Source organism: Sus scrofa, chromosome 9 (genome assembly GCF_000003025.6).
Source record: "Sus scrofa isolate TJ Tabasco breed Duroc chromosome 9, Sscrofa11.1, whole genome shotgun sequence".
In the NCBI taxonomy this organism is placed as follows: Eukaryota; Metazoa; Chordata; class Mammalia; order Artiodactyla; family Suidae; genus Sus; species Sus scrofa.
This window is the reverse complement of record NC_010451.4, coordinates 35845261-35866110: the sequence shown is the minus strand read 5'-3', so window position 1 is coordinate 35866110 and position 20850 is coordinate 35845261. Positions and strand designations below refer to the sequence as shown.

Below are 20850 nucleotides of genomic sequence, written 5' to 3'. Positions count from 1 at the left end.
GTAGTATAAATTCCATGTAACCAGGAATACTGAATACAATAGAATCAGGACCTCAGTAGTAAGGAGAGGGCTTGAAGGATAGAAACCAGTGATGCTATAAAAGTTAGATCAGTAGCTCCCATAAATTGTCATTCCTGGATCCTGCTCTGGTCAACCAACATTTCTGGCTTTAAATGGGCTACACCTACATGTGGCCAGGAGCTATGACAATCTATATCTTTGAGGAGGAAAAAGGGGCACAAGGATATCTTATGGGAAGTAGGAGGGATCTGGACTTAGAAGTTCTATTGAGTCCATGGAGTAGACCTTCAAATCCAATGGCTGGAGCTCAGACTTCCTTGCTATAAACATCCGTTGTATCATAGAGGTCTCTCTAAGCAAGTGGGAGGCCTATGCATGAAGACTCTAATGCTTAATAAATGAAATTGTTCCTTCTACTTTGAGTGCCCCAATTTCTTTAGCTGGGCCTGATGCAGTCAACATTTTTGCAGAATAGAATTATAATTTGAATGGAAAGGCATATGGAATTAAGGTATCACTTTCAAAAGGCCAGTTGGCTACCCCAGATAGATCTTCATAGGATGGCAAGACTTTGTTGCCACTGTGTCTACATCAGTTATTATTGCTACATAAAAAAGCACATCAAATTTAATGGCTTAAAACAATCTCATGATTCTGTAGGTCAGTAATTTGGGCAGGTCTCAGCAGGGACAGCCTGTCTTTGTTCCATATGGTCTGAATAGATTCACGTAGGGCTGGAGGCCTCACACATCTGGTGCCTCGGTGCTAGCAGTCCATGGGACAGCTCAGTTCTCTTCCATGTGGCCTCTCTCTTCATGTGGTCTCTTTCCTCTAGAGCTACACTGGCCAATATGGCAAGTATTATCCACACGTGGCTATTTACATAAAGATCGTATTAATTTTTTATTTAAAATGTTGTTTCTCAGTCACAAGTAGAATTTTGAGTAATTATGTATGGCATGCATTTCCCCATCGCTATGCAAAATTCCCTTTAGCGTACAATCATGTTGACTCTATATACCTTCCAGCAACTGCTCCCTTTCTCTGTGTGTCTCCATTTCTTATCTTTCTTCTCTCAGGCTTTTGCCAATCATTTCACCATTAACAGGCTCTTTGTACATCCCTTACCTGACCTATCAGCAGCTTTTTTACCCAGTCCATCCCTCTCTTCTCCTATATACATTGCTCATGGGGCTTCCAGAACTCCAACCTGTTCTGGCTCTTTCTGTCTCACTCCATCTCAGTTTCCTATGATTCTTCCTTCTCTTCTCCCAGATTTTTTAATGTTAGTGTGACCCAGAGACCAGCTCTTTAGACATCTTATTTTCTCCATCACAGTAACTCCCTGGGCAATCTTATCCAGGACTTAAATTCCATCCAGTTGTTGTTGAATCTAAGTTCATGTGTCCAGCGTACTGTGAGGCCAAACAAACTGAAATGTTTGAAGCAGAGAAAGATTTATCACATGGGCCAGGCAAGGACTATGAGCAGCTAATGCTCAAAAGATCCGAACTCCCCTATGGATTTTGGGGAAATACCTTTAAAAACAAAGTGAGGGAGAAAGTCTCAGGGTGCTTGATCAGCTCATGCACAATCCTCTTATTGGTTGATGGTGAGGTAACAGGATGCTGTCAGAGAAGTTAACATCATCAGTCCTTGGGTAGATTGCCTATCCCCACTCCACTTAGTTCTTCTGGGGTTTTATCTTGTGTCTAAAACATATTCTTCAGTTGCCTCATTTTGTATAAGTTGCTGTTTGTATTTTTAGGTATGTGCTAGGTTAGTTACATTTCTCAACCTTGGAAAAATGGCCCTCTGTAGGAGCTTCCACTATGCATCCCAGCAGTGCACTGCCCTCTCATCACGCAAGCTATATGCTCCAGGGGATCCCCTAAGTGGACCTTGTGTATCCGTCTGTTTTACCAGCCTACTGTGTGAGTGGTCTGATAGATTTGGTTGGCCCCTAGTCTGATTGGTTGCCAGGCCCTGCCTTATGTGGATGCTGTCACCTGCCTGGTCATGAGGTGACTGCAGAATCCTAGGAGGACGCAGGGCTAGTGCTGGCTCACTGGTCTGCAGAGTTAGGATCCTGAAGACTCTGAGACTCTTGCCCACACAATGGCAGGTGAAGGTAGATTCTGTGGTGAGTGCCACACTCCTGGCAATAGAGCTGATTCCTGGAGTCTGGCTGCATAACTTAAGAGATCCCAGAGCTCATTTCAGATTATTGGTGAGGATGGGCGTGCCAATTCCTGACACAGTTTTATCTGGGGTCTGGGGTGTCTCAGAGGTTGTGCTGGCCTCTTAGTAGGCAGGGCCAGGGCTTAGCTGGTCCTCTGGTAGAGTCTGACCTACATTAAGCAATCAGCTTTCTTACTTCTGGTCCTGCTCCCTAGTAGACAAGGGTGATCCAGAGGCTCTTCCAGCTTCCTGGCAGTAGGGATGGGTACCTACCCACTAGTGGGTGAAGCTGGGTCTTGGCCCTCTGGTGTGCTGGGCCCTGTCTAGGGAAATGTCCAGAGGCAGCTATGGGCTCTTTAGTCTTTAGGCAGTCTGTGTGCTAATAGGTATGGCTGTGTCCCCACCCAGTTAGTTGTTTGGACTGAGGTAGCCCAGCACTGGCACCTGCAGGCTATTCTGTGTTACTATGTCCTGGTGCTAATGAGCCAAAATGTGAGCTCTCACAGTAGTAGTGTTCACATGGCTGAAATATCTCCAATGTCTGATACCAGTGTCTATGTCCCCAGGGTAAACTACAGCTACCACCAACACCTCCCCTGTTTCCTACCTACATCTCCAGGAGACTCTCCAAGACAAGCAGGTAGGTCATGCCCAGGATCCTATCCAATTACTGCTTTTTCCCTGGGTACCAGGGTATATGAAATTGTCTGGATCCTTTAAGAGTGAAGTCTATATTTCTCCAAGTTATGGAGCTCCTGCAATTAATGCCCACTGGCCTTCAAAACCAAATGCTCTGGAGGGCTTGTCTTCTTGGTGCCAGATCCCCGGGCTGGGGCACTTGATATAGGAATCAGAACTCTCTCTCCTGTGGCAGAAACTTGCAATATGATTCCAGTTTTTGGATTACCCATCTGGTGGGTATACAATTTGATTATATTGTGAGTGTACCCCCTCCTACCCACTTTGCTGAAGATCTTTCCTTCTGTCTTTCGTTGTAGATCTTTTCTGGTGAGTACTAGTTTTCTTCATCAATGGTTATTCCACAGTTGATACTGAACCCAACTTTGCTCTAGTCGCTGTATGACAGGACAATAAATCCAGAGACAAGTTGTTGGGTCAAGGAATAACAACTTTAATCAAAAAGCTAGCAGACTGAGAACATGGGACTAGTATCTCCAAAAAGACCCCATCTTCCCTCAGTTTGAATTCAGGCTCCTTTTATACAGCGGAAAGGTAGGAGGAGGGGCCCATGGTTACTCTCTGAAAGTGACTTACTTTGGGGAAGGGCCCCCTGCAATGCCAACCAATGGCTGAGCAGGACAACTAAAGTCACTTACTAATGGTTGCTCGCTTACACCTCCCCGCTGTCAATGTCCATTCTACAATCTTGTGGGAAAAGAGGTGACTATCTTTCTGGCTATTTCATTCTGAGCATGGGCAATGAAGGGGTGATCATGAAATGGAATTAATCAGCCTTGGGATGGGAATATAGTCACAACTATTTAAACTTGGTAAAATTCCTTCTACAATGAAACTTTAATCTCGACAGTTAGCCTTTTTAAAGAGCAACCTTAAATCTTCTAAGGATTTACAAACCCATCGCTCTCTAGGCCTCTTGGGAGTTGGATCATTTTCTGATGACTGTGGGGCTACTTTAACCCAAGTGAGATGAATCTATGGCTTTAACTCAACTAATTTAACAGATGACTGTGTGGTAAGTTATACCACATGTGGTCCTGTCCACCTTGCAGTCAGCTGGTGCTCAGGCCCTTGTTCTCTTTAGGTCTAAAAGAGGACTATGTCTCTGAGCCAGAAAAGATGTAAGGCTACTTCAGCTGGATAGGCAGACCTGCTGGAGGCAAACTCATGAACAGAGGTGAGTATAGTGCCCAGGGTTTTAAAATAATTGGCAACTGCTAGATCTTTCAGAGCATTTATAGAGTCTCCCACCAGTGTAGACATTTGGAAGGGCCTACATACAATTTTCCAAACGGGCTTAATTCAAGCCTGCTCCTGGGAGTCACTCTGACCCATAGCAGGGCAACTGGCAAGGCCTTACCTCAAATTAAATTAGTCTCAACATATTTAGCAATGCTCCTTCCCCTCCCTGCCCCCTTATTTTAAGGGCTGCACCCGCGGCATATGAAGGTTCCCAGGCTAGGGGACTAATCAGAACTGTAGCTGCCATCCTACACCACAGCCAGAGCAATATCAGATCCGAGCCAAGACTGCAGCCAAAACAATGCCAGATCCGAGCCGCGTCTTTGACCTACATCACAGATTACAGGAACACCAGATCCTTAACCCATTGATTGAGGTCAGGGATCGAACGTGCATTTTCATGGATACTAGTCAGATTTGTTTCTGGTGAGCCATGATGGGAACTCCAGCAATGCTCTTTTTTAATGTATGATTCATTTTCTTGGTCTTTCCTGTTGATTGGGGTCTCCAGGATAAATGTAGTTTCCAGTTAATTTGAAGTGCTTTAGACACTTTTTGGGCTTTGCTAGAGATAAAAGCAGGCCCCTTATCACTTTGAAGGGAGTTAGGTAGTCCAAATCAGGGGATAATTTCCTCAAGGAGGGCTTTGACCACTTCAGAGGCTTTGTCTATCCTGGTGGGATATATTTCCACCCATCCTGAGAAAGTGTCCGCAAATACTAGCAGGTATCTAAAATTTCCTGCGGCCTGAAGCATTTGAGTGAAGTGTATTTGCCAGTCCTTGGTGGGGCAGGTTCTTCTGTGTTGGGCCGCCATCTGGGGAGGTCTGACAGTAGTCTTTGGATTATTTTTAGCACAAGTCATGCAACTTTTAAGTGACTCACTGGATGGTTCTTTGTAAGTTAGGCCCCATTATCTGTTTTTGAATCCATTGCAAGGTGGCAGCTCTTCCATAATGGGTACTATTATAGATGAGCTACAGCAAAGGGTTCAGGAGGGCCTCAGGGATCAAAACAATTCCTTGTGTACTACATTTTCAGTCAGGCAAGGTATGGTCAGGAGTGAATCTCCACTCTTTGGCCCTCTTGCTGTCCTTTTCTAAATATACTGGCTGGTATTTTGACAAGTCGGTCTGTGGGAGAAGTGATCCTATCCTGGCTTGATAATCCTTTTCCATTGCTGCCTTCTTTGCAGCTTGGTCAGTTAACCAGGCGCCTTTTATTATATGGGTTTCACCATGTTAGTGGCCTGGGTAGTGCCTTCTGGCTACTTGTAAGAGCTTATGGATTGCTGCTAATAGTGACAGGATTTCAGAAGCAGATTTTATGTTTTTCTTGTTTGAAGTGAGGAGCCCCTTTTCTTTCCAGATAGCCCCGTGAGAATGCACCTTAAAGAATATATACGTAGTGAGAGTCTGTGTAAATATTTTACATGCTTCCCTTCAGTGAGCAGTAGGGCTCTTGTCAGAGCAATGATCTCTGGCATTTGAGCTGAGCTCCCTGGGAACAGGGCTTTTGCTTCAACACTTTTAAGGGTTACCACTACATACCCGAAGTGTTGTTTACATTTAGTCCATGAAGCTGCTTCCCTCAGTGAATCGTTCCATATCTGGCTCAGCCAAGGGATGGTCTGTCAAGTCTGGTCTGCTTGAGTACATCAGCTCAAGGGCATGGAGACAGTGGTGCTCTGGGGATTGTGCAGCATCAATCAGGAACAATGTGGCTGGATTCAGGGCTGAAGCGACTTGAAGTCTTAATTGGGATTGTCCAAGAGAATGGCTTCATACTTTCCCATCTAGAAGTCAACCAATAGCCCCCTTTTTTGTTCTAGTAAAGATAGGACATGCTGAGGGACATACAACGGTTGCCCCAGGGTGAACTTCCTGAAGTATGTCCCATTTAGCTGTAACAGCTCAAAGGCAAGGGGGCTATCCCTTCATGGTCTGTTCTAGTTGTTTTGAGAAGTAGGCAACAGGTCAAGGGATATTCCCTAGAGATTGAACACCCCGAGACGTATGCCCTGTCTCTCATGGACATACAATTTGAAAGGTTTCTGTAAGTCTAGTAGTGCCAAAGCTGGGGCTGAGACTAATTTTTGTCTTTATTATTTCAAAGGCTGTTTGGCACTCTTTAGTCCAAGGAACGAGCTCAAGATCATGTCCCTTTAAAGCCTCGTAGAGGAGCTTTACTATGAGCCCATAGTTATGCATCCAAATCAGACAGAAGCCTGCCATTCCCAGAAACCCTCTCTGTTGTACGTGAGTCTTGGGTATTCCCAAGCCTGCAACTGCCTGTTTTCTATCAGAAAAAAAGACCCTGCTGTCTTTGAGAAAAGGCAAAACCCAGATATGTGGCTTTTTGCTTACATACTTGGGCCTTTTCCTGGGAGGTCTTATATCTACAAGTGGCCAAATAGTTCAGGGTTCTCATGGTATTGGGTAGACACTTATTATATGTAGGGCTAGCCATGAGCAAATCATCTACTTATTGCAGTAAGAGTCCTTTGTCCAATATTAACTTTCTAAGGTTATTAGAAATGAGGTAGGAGAATTTCCCCAAACAAGGTAGGAGAATTCTTAAATCCTTGAGATGGAACTGTCCAATAATATTTTTGGACTGCATATGTTTCTGGGTCCTGCCATTCAGAATCAAATAGCTGCTGTGACTTTTCTGAAATAGGAATGCAGAAAAAAAGCATCTTTCAAGACTAAAACTGAGAACCAGCTATATTGAGAATACTCTTGGAATAGTTGTGAGCAAAGTATACAAATTAGGTACCATGGAGTACGAATCTTGGACTATTAATTAATAGCCCTCAAGTCTTGAACAAAGCAATAGTCTGTTGAGATTGTCTTTTTCACTGGGAGAAGAGGGGATTAGGTGTCCCAGCATCCCTTTTTAATGGGATTTGTATCAGCCACACATTTTTGGCCTTCCTTGGTGTGCCATCAACCCACACTGCTGGCCTTACCTCTTCATAGACCTTGGTGGGGAAGAGCTCTGCCTCCCTTCCTGGGGCCTCCGTGAGTGCCATCTGTAGGCTCAAAGCATGCTCCAATGGGACTTTGATGTCAAGATCTTATGGTGAAAAATTTACTTGAACATTTAATTTGCAAAGGAGATCATGCTGAAATATATAAAAAAAACTGTGTTTCAGGGTGAGGTCCCCTAATATGCATTCTAGAAGTTGTAAGAAAGAAGGACTTTATACTTCTCCAAAAACTTCCACAACTGGGATAGATTGGGATGTTTTCCATGCCACCGTGGTGTTTACCACAGAGTATATTGCACCTGTATCTATCAGAAAGTCAATCAGCTTGTCCCTCACTGTCAGTTACTTAGGACTCCTCTAGGGAAACTGGAATTGGGTGCCTTCCTCATCAGAATGTTCCTTTCTTTCTACCATATCTTATTCTTTAGCATAGGGCACTCTTTTTCCCCACTGCCCTTCCTCCTTACAGTAAGGCCATTGTTCCCTCCCCAGTGGTGTCTTACCTCTCTGAGTTACTCCCCCTCTGGGAATCCAATGCTGCTGCCAGAAAAGTAGCATTCCATCTTGCATTCTCTTGCTTCTATTGTGGTTCCTTGTTTTTTAACACTTTAAAATTAACATCCACCAACTGAGGATTCATTCCAAATGCACCACCTAACTTTCGTAATTTCCTTCTTATATCTGGGGCACTTTGCCCAAAGAAAGTCATATCTACCATTCTAATATTTTCAGGGGCTTCAGGGTGTGTATCCATGTAGCACCTATAAGCTTGATAAATTCTTTCTAGAAACTGATGGATCCTTATCAAGTTTTTGTTTAAGCTCTTGTGCCTAGGTACCCCCTTTTGAAGACCCACTAAGACACACTTCCTATAATGCTCTAGGTATGGCATATCTCCATTTTAGGATCCCAGTCAGGCTCAGCTGTGCGAACTGCCAGATTTGTTTCTGGGTTTCCACCTAGATTTGCTAGATGAAGCTGATGTGCTTCCTCTCTAGCCTTGTCAGTGACCAACCTCCTTTCATCCCCAGTAAGCATTATGTTCATAAGAGTGTGAATGTCCACCCACGAATACAGTGAGTGGCAAAGATAGAAGTAAAAATTTCAGTCACATGGAGGGGGGTCCTCTCGATAAGCTGTGTTATAGTTTTTCCAATTAAATAGCTGAAGTTGAGAATGGCTTGTGCATCCATTGAAACCAACTGGTTAACCATCTACATTCAGGCCTCCTACAGGATATTGGTACAAAGGTAGTCTGCTCTCTCCAGAAGTGGCTCCCAGTCTAAACTGAGTGCTGTTGGGTCATAGATGCTGACAGCAAACCAGTACTTTATGTCCCAGGGGTTAACACAGGACCTAATAATTGATCCGCATAAGGAGGAGAAACAGAGACAGTCAGGTGTGGGGACTGAAGGAAGAACCCCTGGTGCAGCCTGCTCAGCTAGTGGGGGAGGCAGGTTAGCTGGCGGTGATTCAAGTTTGAAAATAGCATGTCCTCACTCATTTTCTCCCTCTCGCTATTGTAGAACAGGTTTTCCCTTGGTTTTCTTTTCAGATTGCGGTACCATAAGGCGGCAGCCATCTGACTTCTTTTCCTCCTGATGCAATAGCATAAATGCTTCTACATATGCAATGTCATCATTTTTACCTGCTGTTTCACAAAACAATTCTAATTTCAAGATTGGATAATATTAAGTGAGCCATTCAGGGGTCATTTCTCTCCTGATCCTAATGCATATTGGGACCACACACTATTGCAATAGAGTATCATCTCTTTCTTAGTCATATGCCCACAGCTATATTTTGCCCATTTATTTAAGATACACCCCAAAGGGCTTTCCTTAGAGACAGAAGGAGTATTCCCCATATTTATAAGTTCAAGAACAACAAAACACAAGAAATACAAAGAAATTCCAATGCCAAAAGCACAAACAGATCCCATCATGGATGAATGAAAAACAAAAGCAGATAAACCGGTTCACAAATCAAATCAGGTAGAGTCCAACAACAATTCCCCTCACCAACAGGGTATCCCAATCAAATACAAAAGAAATTGGCTTTTCTCTTAAAGGAAAATCCCAAATTGAGAGGGGAGAATACTCCCAGTTGTACACACCAGAGTGACTTACCTTACTCTATGGAACCCATTGGCTCCCAAAAGTCGATTCCTTATTCCAGCTGCCAAGTACTGGGGCAGCCAGTGCCACTTCAGGGAATTTTGAAGGGAAGATCCTCAGGACAAGTGGTCCCAACAGCTGCTACGAAATTCTCCAACTGGGGCCAGCTGGTCACAAGCAGCAAGGCTCCTGACTTGGCTCACCAAAAATTGATGCTGAACTCAAGTTCACTTTGCTCACCGCATGACAGGCCAATAAATCTGTAGACAAGAAGTTGGCAGACTAGTATAAAAAAAAAAATCTTCCCTCAGTTTGAGTTCAGGCTCCTTTCATTCAGAGGAAAGGGAAGGGGAAGGGGCCAACCTTCACTCACTAGCAGTTGCTTGTGTCGGGGAAGGGCCCACTGCAATGCTAACTGATGGGCTGAGCAGGATCACTAAAAGTTTCTCACTTACATAGTTGTGATTTCGATGTGCTCAATGAGGAGGTCAGCTCAGCATCCTTCTACTCTGCCATCTTCACAACTCTCTATATAATATTTTCTTAAACACAAAAAGCCTTTGAAACCCCAAGTAATTTCCCTAATTTCTGTGTCCCTTAATTGCCCTTATTCTTCTATTTATTTCTCTTAAAAAGAAACAAAAATATTCTCCTTTATCACTTAATACATGATTTAAATTCACCTATCATAAATTAAAGCTATTTTCATACATGTTTAACATGAAAAAGCCGATTTTTTTTTCTTTTTAAGGCCACACCTGCGGCATATGACGATTCCAAGGCTAGAGGTCGAATTGGAGCTGCAGCTGCTGGCCTATGCTTCAGCCACAGCAACATGAGATGCAAGCAGTGTCTGCGACCTACTCCACAGCTTACGGAAACACTGGATCCTTAACCCACTGAGCAAGGCCAGGGATCGAACCTACAACCTCATGGATACTAATCAGGTTTGTAACCCACTGAGCCACAGTGGAAACTCCCAAGGCTGATTTTTAATAGCAAAAAGATTGCTTTACTTTTGTTCTGCTTTCTGAGTTTTTTCCTCTATTTTTCTACTTTTTAAGCATATTTTTTAGTTTTAACGTGCAGCAAACTGTATTCGTATCATCTATATCGTGGTGCTAGAAAACATTCTCATACATCTTGTGCATTATTAATACTGGCCCTTCCTCCTTCTTAGGGGGTGAAAAGGGCTTTGTTTTACTAGAATTTGAAAATGGTGTCAGAATCCAAGGTTTCATTACCATAGCAACAGAGAATAATGAAAAGAATAAATGTCAAACACATTTACTGTTGCCATAGTGACAATCACTTGCTTTACCAAATATATTTACTCTTACATTCTGGTTCCACTTTAAAAATATGCTTCTCTATATGAATGTTCAAAAATGGGAGAAAAAGTTAAAAATCATTTAAGAAGAAGAGAAGCCCTTCAAGAGATGAATGCAATTTGTTTCACTGTCCATTATTTAATAAGGAATCCAAAGAGTCCACAAAAAGCTCACAAAAGAAATCGAAATAATCATTTGTTCAAATAAGTATTCGTCCTATTTGCAGTCAGAGAAATTGAAGCATAGAGTATAGGAATGTCTATATTGTCATTTCACGCTATTTTAAATCATTTTTTCTGAGCTTCTGAAAATAGGGCATTCTGCCACATTGAAATGGAAGACTTTTTAAGCAGTAGCCCTTGAGGAAGGCACATGTCTGCCAGACAACTGAGCCCAAGACAAAATCATTAAAGCAGACAGTAATTTACTTTAGCCTTTTGATTATCTTCCTCTGCCTTTCAGCAACCTCCTCTCCTTGCTGACAAAACATTCTCATTATAGTAACTCATCAAGGCCCTCCCCATCCCACAACTTCTTGATTTGTACTTTTCTCTTCTTCCCATAATTATTTCCATTAGATTAAAGCCAGGGAGGACACTACTCACTTTTACCCTTAAAGATACAATTCCTTTTTAAAATCAAGTTGTTTTTTTGATATTGAGTTTTATGAACTGTTTAGATACTAATCCCTTATTGGTCATATCATTTGCAAATATTATGTCCAATTCAGTAGGTTTTTTTCATTTTGTTGATGGTTTCATTTGCTGTGCAAAAGCTTCTAAGTTTAATTAGGTCCCTTTATTTTTGCTTTAGGAGACAGAACTGAAGAGACATTGTTCTTTTTTTGTTTTTTTGGGGGCCACACCCATGGTACATGGAGGTTCCCAGGCTAGGGGTCGAATCGGAGTTGTAGCTGCTGGCCTATGCCACAGCCACAGCAATGTGGGATCTGAGCTGCATCTGTGACCTACACCAGAGCTCATGGCAACGCCAGATCCCCAAGCCACTGAGCAAGGCCAGGGATTGAACCTATGTCTTCATGGATGCTAGTCAGATTTGTTTCTGCTGAGCCATCATGGGAACTCTTAGGTGGAATATCTTTTATTAAACATAGAAATTATTCTACTATGTCATTTTAACAATAATCTTTCAAGCAATTATTGGCGTGTTTCATTCCAAACACACATTTTGGTCCAATATGATATAAAGCATCCTACATTCTTTAGGATGATTTTGTAATTATTTGAACAAATCACAAAGCCTTAAAGGAATTCTGTGATTTATTGTTTCTTGACTAAGGTAATTTGAAAGAGGAAATAGAAATCAATTGTGTTTCTCTGAATAATAGAAAAGCAAAGGAAAAATCAAAGTAGCAGTAAAATTGTATTGGCTGTTTTTCTTTCTATAGAGCAAGCATATTTCTAATTTATAGTCAGCTGAGTGACTCAATCTGCAAAATTGGTCAATAATGTAATCCAGTCCTTCTTAAACTTTTTTTTTTTTTTTTTTTAGAGTCATGCAGGCAGCATATGGAAGTTCCCAGGCTAGGGGTCGAATCTGAGCTACAGCTGCTGGCCTACGCCATAGCCACAGCAACGCTGGATCCTTAACCCACTGAGTGAGGCCAGGGATCAAACCCGCATCCTCATGGATCCCAGTTGGGTTTGTTAACTGCTGAGCCACGAAAGGAACTCCAATCCTTCTTAAACTTTGAAGCATCTCAGTTAATGATAGAAGGGCTCACTTTTCAATAAGTCAGATGTATAATTAGCTTACAGTGTTGAATGATGGCTAAATTTTTTCTAGTTATAAAGTAGAAAACCTTGATCAAATAAATTTCACAATTATGCTACTTCCAACTATGATTTCGTGGAATTAAGCATTCTAGTTAATTTAATAATCTGGTTAATACAAATTTTTATACAGAGGCAGTGTGGTTTCAAGATAATAGTTCTAGGTTCTATCCAGAGCTCATCTTTTTACTAGTTGTGTGTCTTCAGACAAGGTATACAACCATCTATGCCTCAGTTGACTCATCTTTTAACTCATAAGCTGGAGATTATGATATCTGTGTTATTAGAGTATGATGATTAATAAGAAATTTTTATATAGAGTAACAATTATTATGTTTTATGTCTAAAACCTTTCATTGGAATCTGTTGATTTGATATCTGTCTTAAGGTAGGACTGGCCCTTTCACTGCTTATGTCAGCCTTGTCACTACTATAACCTTTGTTACCGTCCTTACTTCTACCACCTATTTTTATTCCTAATGAGTCCCCTCTCTTCACCAGAGTGTCCTGAAAAAGGATAACCTTATATTTTAACTTTTCTTACAGTTCTTCTTTCTACATAATCTTCTCTTGAGCTTGGTTAGTGGAAACTTTAAACTTGCCCACAATTATTCACAGTGACAGACGAGCTCTCACAGGTGAGAGCAGCCATTGCTGCTTCCCTCTACTCCACCCAACAAACACACAACACACTTCTTTGAGACTCTTAACTGTAGTGTCCTTGATAGTCCCAAAGGCTATAGGTGCAGTGAACTGGACTCTTAATGACCTACCCCTCTCATGCCGGATTTCTAGTAGGTACAATCTCTCACCTAAAGACCAGGGACATAACATCTAAAGATTTCAGAGTGCTTGTAGATGCTTTTCCAATCATTTCTAAGGAGATGACTTTCCCTTTAGCACTTGCTAGTTTGAGTATAGAATGAATCGCTTACTGTATCAAGTTATAGGTCAGATTTGGGGCTGGGCTTGCTGAGAGAGTATCATATGGCTGTGCAGACTCAGCCCATATGACCTTGGGCGCAAATCATTTCTTCATTTTGAGCCTTGGTTTCTTCAGTAAAATGAGATATAACAGCCTGCTTTCATTGTATCACAGAAGTTGATACTTATGATGGTACTTTGAAAACAATAAAGCATCACAAAAGTTAAACAAATTTTTTTTTCTCCCTATACATTTGTCTTATGGCTCAGTGGCAAGGTGGCTGTAGAGACAAAGAGAAAATATTGAAAGTAGCTAGGGAAAAGAAACAAATAACATACAAGGGAACCCCGATAAGGTTATCAGCAGATTTTTCAGCAGAAACTCTGCAGGCCAGAAGGGAGTGGCATGATATACATAATGTGATGAAAGGAAAAAAACTCCAACCAAGATTACTTTACCCCGCAAGGCTCTCATTCAGATTTGAAGGAGAAATCAAAACCTTCACAGATAAGCAAAAGCTGAGAGAATTCAGTAACACTAAACCAGTCTTACAACAAATACTAAAGGAACTTCTCCAGGCAGAAAAGAAAAGACAGCAACAGGAAACAAAAATACCACAAATGACAAGGCTCACCAGTAAAGATATATATACAGTAAAGATATGAAATCATCCATGCACAATTATACCACCAGAATCAGAAATCATGAGAAGAGGTGGGTACAAATGCAGGACATTGGAGATGAACTTACAATTGAGAGACCAACAATGTAAAACAATCTCATATATATATATATAGAATCATAACAAAACTTCAGAATAACTGCAAACCAAAAATCTACAATTGATACATAAACAAATAAGAAAAATCAACTCAAATACAACACTAAAGATAGTCATCAAATGTTGGAGGCTTGCCAGATATGCATGTATACAGACCATAGTGAATCAAAGAAACTAGATGGCACTTGAAGAATGATGCTAATCTAGGCTTGGAAAATATATAAGACTTTCTTAGACCCCTGGGGGAAAGGCAGTGAGATGGGAAATGTACATCGTATGAGTGGGTGCTTGAAAACAAGTTGCCAAATACTCCAGATGTCGTTGAAGCCATCAACATTCTTGTTCTCATGACCAGAACCCTAAGGGAGTTGGAGGAATGGGTGTAATAGCCTTAAGCGTAAACAATATAATCTTTCTCTGGAGGGTTAATCATTTATAGCATCTATGAATACAAAGGGTCTGTGTCTTGCATATCTGTAGCCTTGATCAGTAACATTGTAAATGACACATGTGATTCTATACAAACAAGTAAGTAGAAAACAGCAAATAAAAATCGTGACTTGGCTCAGAGGGTTGCTATTGCCTCTCAAAGGCAGTAGCCCTCTGATCCCCACTCTATTTGTCCCTTCTTTCTTAAATCTGTGGCACCACTGACTTTGGGACCTGAGTTGATGAGCAGGTCTCGTCAATCAAACTGGAAGAGGAGAGAACAAGAAAAGAAGAAAAAAGAATGACAAAAACAAATCCAAAGCAATTAATAAAATGGCAATAAGAACACACATATCAATAATTACCTTAATCGTGAATGGACTAAATGGCCCAACCGAGACATAGAATGGCTGAATGGATACAAAAACATGACCTATAAATATGCTTGGGACACATACAAATGGAAAGTGAGAGGATGGAAGAAAATATTTCATGCAAATGGAGATCAAAAGAAAGCTGGAGTAGCAATACTCATAACAGAATAGACTTTAAAATGAAGAATATTTTAAGGGACAAGGAAGGTCACTACATAATGATCAAAGGATCAATCCAGGAAGAAGATAAAACAATTTTAAATATCTACACACCCAAATTAGGTTCACCACAGTACATAAGGCAACTGCTAACAACCTTAAAAGGACAAATCGACAATAACACAATCATAGTGGGGGACTTTAATAACACCCCACTTACAGCAATGGACAGATCATCCAGACAGAACATCAACAAGGAAACATAGGCCCTGAATGAAGCATCAGACCAGATGGACTTAACAGACGTTTATAGGACATTCCATCCAAAAGCAACAGAATACACATTCTTCTCAAGTGCACATGGAACATTCTCTAAGACGGATCACATCCTGGGCTACAAATCCAACCTTGGTAACTTTAAGAAAATTGAAATCATATCAAGCATCTTTTCCGGCCACAACGCTATACGACTGGACATCAACAACAAGAAAAAAAAACTGCAAAAACCACAAACACGTGGAGACTATAAACGACATGCTACTAAACAACCAATGGATCACTGAAGAAATCAGAGGAAATTAAAAAATTCCTAGAAGCAAATGACAACAAAGATACGACACTCCAAAAACCTATGGGATGTAGCAAAAGCCGTTCTAAGAGGCAAGTTTATAACAATACAAGCCCACCTCAGGAAACAAGAAAAAGCTCAAATAAACAAGCTACCTTTATATCTAAAGCAGCTAGAGAGACAACAGACAAGACCTAAAGTTAGTAGAAGGAAAGAAACCATAAAGATCAGAGCAGAAATCAATGAAACAGAAACGAAGAAAGCCATAGAAAAAGTCAATGAAATGAAAGGTGGTTCTTGGAAAAGATCAACCAAATTGATAAACCCTTAGCCAGACTTATCAAGAAAAGAAGAGAGAGGACTCAAATCAATAAAATTAGAAATGAAAAAGGAGAAGTAACAATGGACATCACAGAAATACAAAGGATCATAAGAGGCTCCTATATGCAACTATACGCCAATAAAATGGAACACCTAGGAGAAATGGACAAATTCTTAGGAAAGTGCAATCTTCCAAGACTAAACCAAGATGAATGGACCAATCACAAGAACTGACTTTGAAAGGGTGATTTAAAAACTTCCAACAAACAAGAGTCCAGGGCTAGATGGCTTCACAGGTGAATTCTATCAAACATTTAGAGAAGAGCTAACACCTCTCCTTCTGAAACTATTTCAAAAAATTGCAAAGGAAGGGATACTCCCAAACTCATTTTATCAGGCCACCATCACCCTGATACCAAAACCAGACAAAGACACCACAAAAAAAGAGAACTACAGGCCAGTTTCACTGATGAACATCGATGCAAAACTCCTCAACAAAATACTAGCAAACCGTATCCAACAATACATTACAAGGATTGTACATCATGATCAAGTGGGATTTAGCCCAGGGATGCAAGGGTTCTTCAATATCCACGAATCAATCAGTGTGATACACCACATCAACAAACTGAAGCATAAAAGCCATATGATCCTCTCAATAGACGCAGAAAAGGCCTTTGACAAAATCCAACACCCATTTCTGATAAAAACCCTTTGGAAAGTGGGCCTAGAGGGAACCTACGTCAACATAATAAAGGCCATGAATGACAAACCCACAGCTAACATCATTCTCAATGGTGAAAAGCTGAAAGAATTCCTACTGAGATCAGGAACAAGACAAGGATGTCTGCTCTCGCCACTACCCTTCGACATAGTTTTGGAAGTCCTAGCCACAGCAATCAGAGAAGTAAAAGAAAGAAAAGGAATCCAAATTGAAGAGGAAGAAGTAAAACTATCATTATTTGCAGATGACATGATACTATACCTAGAGAATCTTAAAGACTCTACTAGAAAACTGTTAGAGCTCATCCATGAATTTGGCAAAGTCGCAGGATACAAAATTAATACACAGAAATTGACGGCATTGCTATACACTAACAATGAAAGATCAGAAAGAGAAATTAGGGAAGCAATCCTGTTTACCACTGCATCCAAAAGAATAAAATACCTAGGAGTAAACCTACCTAAAGAGACAAAAGACCTGTACTCTGAAAACTATAAGACACTGATGAAAGAAATCAAAGATGACACAAAGAGATGAAGATTTACATGCTCGTGGATTAGAAGAGTTAATACTATCAAAATAAGTATACTACTAAGGCAATCTACAGATTCGATGCAATCTCTATCAAATTACAAAGGACATTTCAGAACTTAAAAAGTATTTTAAATTTGTTTGAAGACAGCATAGAAGACATCTGAGAAAGAAAAATGGAGCTGGAGAATAGACTCAGATACTAAAGCTACAGCCATAAAACTTATGTAGGACAAAAAAAATAAGATAACAGATAGAAAGTTAAATTAAACCATCACTAAGTCAACTAATCTATGAAAAGGAGGCAATAATATAATGAAGAAAAGATAGCCTGTTCAATAAGCGGTGCTGGGAAAACTGGACAGCCACATGGAAAAGAAGGAAATTAGAACACTCCCTAACACCATACACAAAAATAAACTCAAAATGGATTCAAGACCTAGATATAAGACCAGACACTGTAAACCTTATAGAGGAAAACATAGGCCAAACATAGGCCAAACATAGGCCAAACATAGGCCAATAATGATAGCAACATCTTCTCAGATCCACCTCTTAGAGTAATGACAGTAAAAACAAAAATAAGCAAACGGGACTTAATCAAACTTAAAAGTTTCTGCATAGCAAAGGAAACCCTAAACAAAATGAAAAGATAACCACAGAATGGGAGAAAAAAATTTGCAAATGAATCAACAGACAGGGGATTAATCTCCAAAATTTATAAACACCTTCTGCAGCTCCATACCAAAAAAAAAACCCCATCCAAAAATGGGCAGAAGATCTAAACAGACAGTTCTCCAAAAAAGACAACACATGAAAGATGTTCAACATCACTCATTAGTAGAGAAATGCAAATCAAAACCACTCTGAGGTACTACTTACACCATTCAGAATGGCCATCATCAAACAGTCTACAAACAGTAAGTGCTGGAGAGGGTGTGGAGGAAAAGGAACCCTATTACACTGTTGGTGGGATTGTAAATTGGTGCAACCACTGTGGAAAATAGTATGGAGATTCCTCAGAAAACTAAACATAGAACTCCCATTTGATCCAGTAATCCCACTCCTGGGCATCTATCCAGAGAACCATGACACGCAAAGACACATGTACTCCAATGTTCATTGAAGCAGTATTTGCAATAGCCAAGACATGGCAACAACCTAAATATCCATCGACAGAGGAGTAGATAAAGAAGAGGTGGTACATATACACAATGGAATATTACTCAGCCATTAAAGGAACGAAATACCAGCATTTTTAGCAACATGGATGGACCTAGAAATTATCATGCTAAGTGAAGTCAGCGATACAATGAGACACCAACATCAAATGCTTTCACTGACATGTGGAATCTGAAAAAAGGACAGACCGAACTTCTCTGTAGAACAGATGCTGACTCACAGACATTGAAAAACTTACCGTCTCCAAAGGAGACAGTTTGGGGGTTGGGGAACGTGCTTGTGTTGTGGGATGGAAATCCTGTGAAATTGGATTGTGATAATCATTATACAATTATAGATGTAAAAAAAAAGATTAAAAAAGAAAACAGTAAAGCATCTCAAAAATTAAGAAAAAAAATTAAAAAAATTTTTTTTCCTCCCTATACATTTGTCTCAAGGCTCAGTGGCAAGTGGCTATAGAGACACACATGAGGGCCTAAGTGGAAAAGGGAAACAAAGGGGAAGCCCAGGCATATGGGTGCAGGAAGGGGTGGGGAACACCACTTCTGTTTTTCCTTTGTCTTTTCCTTAAAAAAAGGCAGGGGTGTGATTGGTTGAAAGGGTAGAGAACAAACCCCAGAACAGTATGTAAGCTCCAGAGGTGGGTGGTGAGAAGTCCCCAGAGAAGTGAGAAGGGGAAAAGGTCAGGCAATGCTGACTGTATAAGATGCTTCTTCATTGATTTGCCTTTCTAACTTGGTTTAAAAGGAACCAAAACAAAAAAGGAAAGAAATAAAACAGTGTCCTGAATTTATTCCATTTAAGAAAAAACGTATCAGCAAGTAGGCCACACAAATTTGCATTATCAAATGAGATCAGTGGGTCCCCACTGTGACGCAGTGGGTTAAAAGTCCAGCATTGTATCTGAGGTGGTGTGGGTTTAATTCCCTAGTCGAGGAACTCCCATATGCTGTGGGTGTAGGTGAAGAAAAAGAAAAACAATTAGATCAATACAGTAACAAACAAAAATCCACTAAACTTTGAAATAGGAGAGCCCCAAATCTATGTATTCTTTAATGAATACATTTAGTTGTTAAGGGATCAAATATTCAGAGGAAAGACTAAATGAGCTGGCTTAACAGAACTTAAAGTCTATTAGAGGGAGACATAAAGTGTAACTATAGTTGAGCAGTGCCATGGGATAAAGGATGAGCAAAATGTGGGGTTGGAGATTTAGGGAAGTGGGATGGTTGTAAGTTTAGATAGAGTAAGTATCATTGAGAAGGTGGCATTTGACCGAGCTTTGATGTGGGAGAGGGGTTTAGCCAAGCCAAGAGCTGGAGGAAAAACATTCCAACCAAAGGAAATAGCCAGTGTAAAAAGCCCTAAGAAGGAACTGCTTGGGCTGAGTGAGTGAATGAAGGGGAGAATAGTGAGAGAGTTCAGAGAGAGAAGAGGAAATGGGTCCAAAGCATAAGCTTTGGAGTTCTTAATGAAATTTGGAGTCATTGGAAGGTTTTGAGTAGAACAATGAGATGATCTGATCTACATATATCTTAATGATGTCAATCAGCTTGTAAAAAGGATATTAAAAAGTAAAATGAGTGATAACCTAATAGGGTCAGGAATAGTACAAAAAGAAAGAACCAAATGGGATTTAAATGGAGATGGTATTAAAAATTCTGAGTAGGATGTTCTATATGACCTGAGGCTTATACAATAGCTTATACAATAGGGGTTATTGATTTGAACTATCAAGAGCTACAGAAGTTACCACTGATTTCTGAAAGTTTATTCAGCTTTACGGTAACTTACAAAAATTGCTTATTTTTCAGAGAGAATATATTCTTAATGGCTAGGTCCTCAAATCAGGAGAATCTTTCTTATTTCCACCACTTCTTTGCTATGTGATTTTGAGTAAGCTTCCTAAGTTTCCTCAGCTCAGTTTCCTTTTCCCTAAAATGGTGATGTATCCTATATGCCTCAGTTTTCCTAACTATAAATCTGTTTAAAGAGAAAATATATGCAAATTACTTGAGTGTTTAGCATTTAGTAAGCAGCCAGCAATTGCAGTAGTTGTTATATTTTCTAGCTGGGAATTATGGAAATGGAAGGAATTTAGATAGGACCAAACATGGGTCTATTTTCTTTTTCTTTTTCTCTTTTTTTCTTTTTTGTCTTTTTGCCTTTTCTAGGGCAGCTCCTTCGGCATATGGGGGTTCCTAGGCTAGGGGTCGCATCGGAGCTCTTTCCCCAGCCTATGCCAGAACCACAGAAATGCAGGATCTGAGCCGAGTCTGCAACTTACACCACAGCTCAGGGCAACACCAGATCCTTAACCCACTGAGCAAGGCCAGGAATTGAACCCACAACCTCATGGTTCCTAGTTGGATTCGTTAACCACTGAGCCGTGACGGGAACTCCCGGGTCTATTTTCTTTTATGCTTTTTTGTCTTTTGTTTCTTACATCATGAATTGTTTGATAGGTCAAATAGTTTGCTG

At 40.6% G+C, this 20850-nt stretch overlaps 1 long non-coding RNA gene across 4 annotated transcripts in view; it reads right to left on the bottom strand.

Moving 5' to 3' along the window:
- LOC102162684 overlaps positions 1-20850 on the bottom strand; it is a 32937-nt gene that overhangs the window by 6642 nt on the left and 5445 nt on the right. Inside the window, exons 2-4 of one of the 4 annotated variants that reach the window (XR_002335618.1) lie at positions 9264-9511; positions 7114-7269; positions 5693-5937 (exon numbers count right to left, since the gene is read on the bottom strand). This is a non-coding gene — a long non-coding RNA (uncharacterized LOC102162684). The remainder of the gene's footprint in view (positions 1-5692; positions 5938-7113; positions 7270-9263; positions 9512-20850) is intronic. The other 3 variants (XR_002335619.1, XR_305327.3, XR_002335620.1) reach the window with 3 other exon arrangements.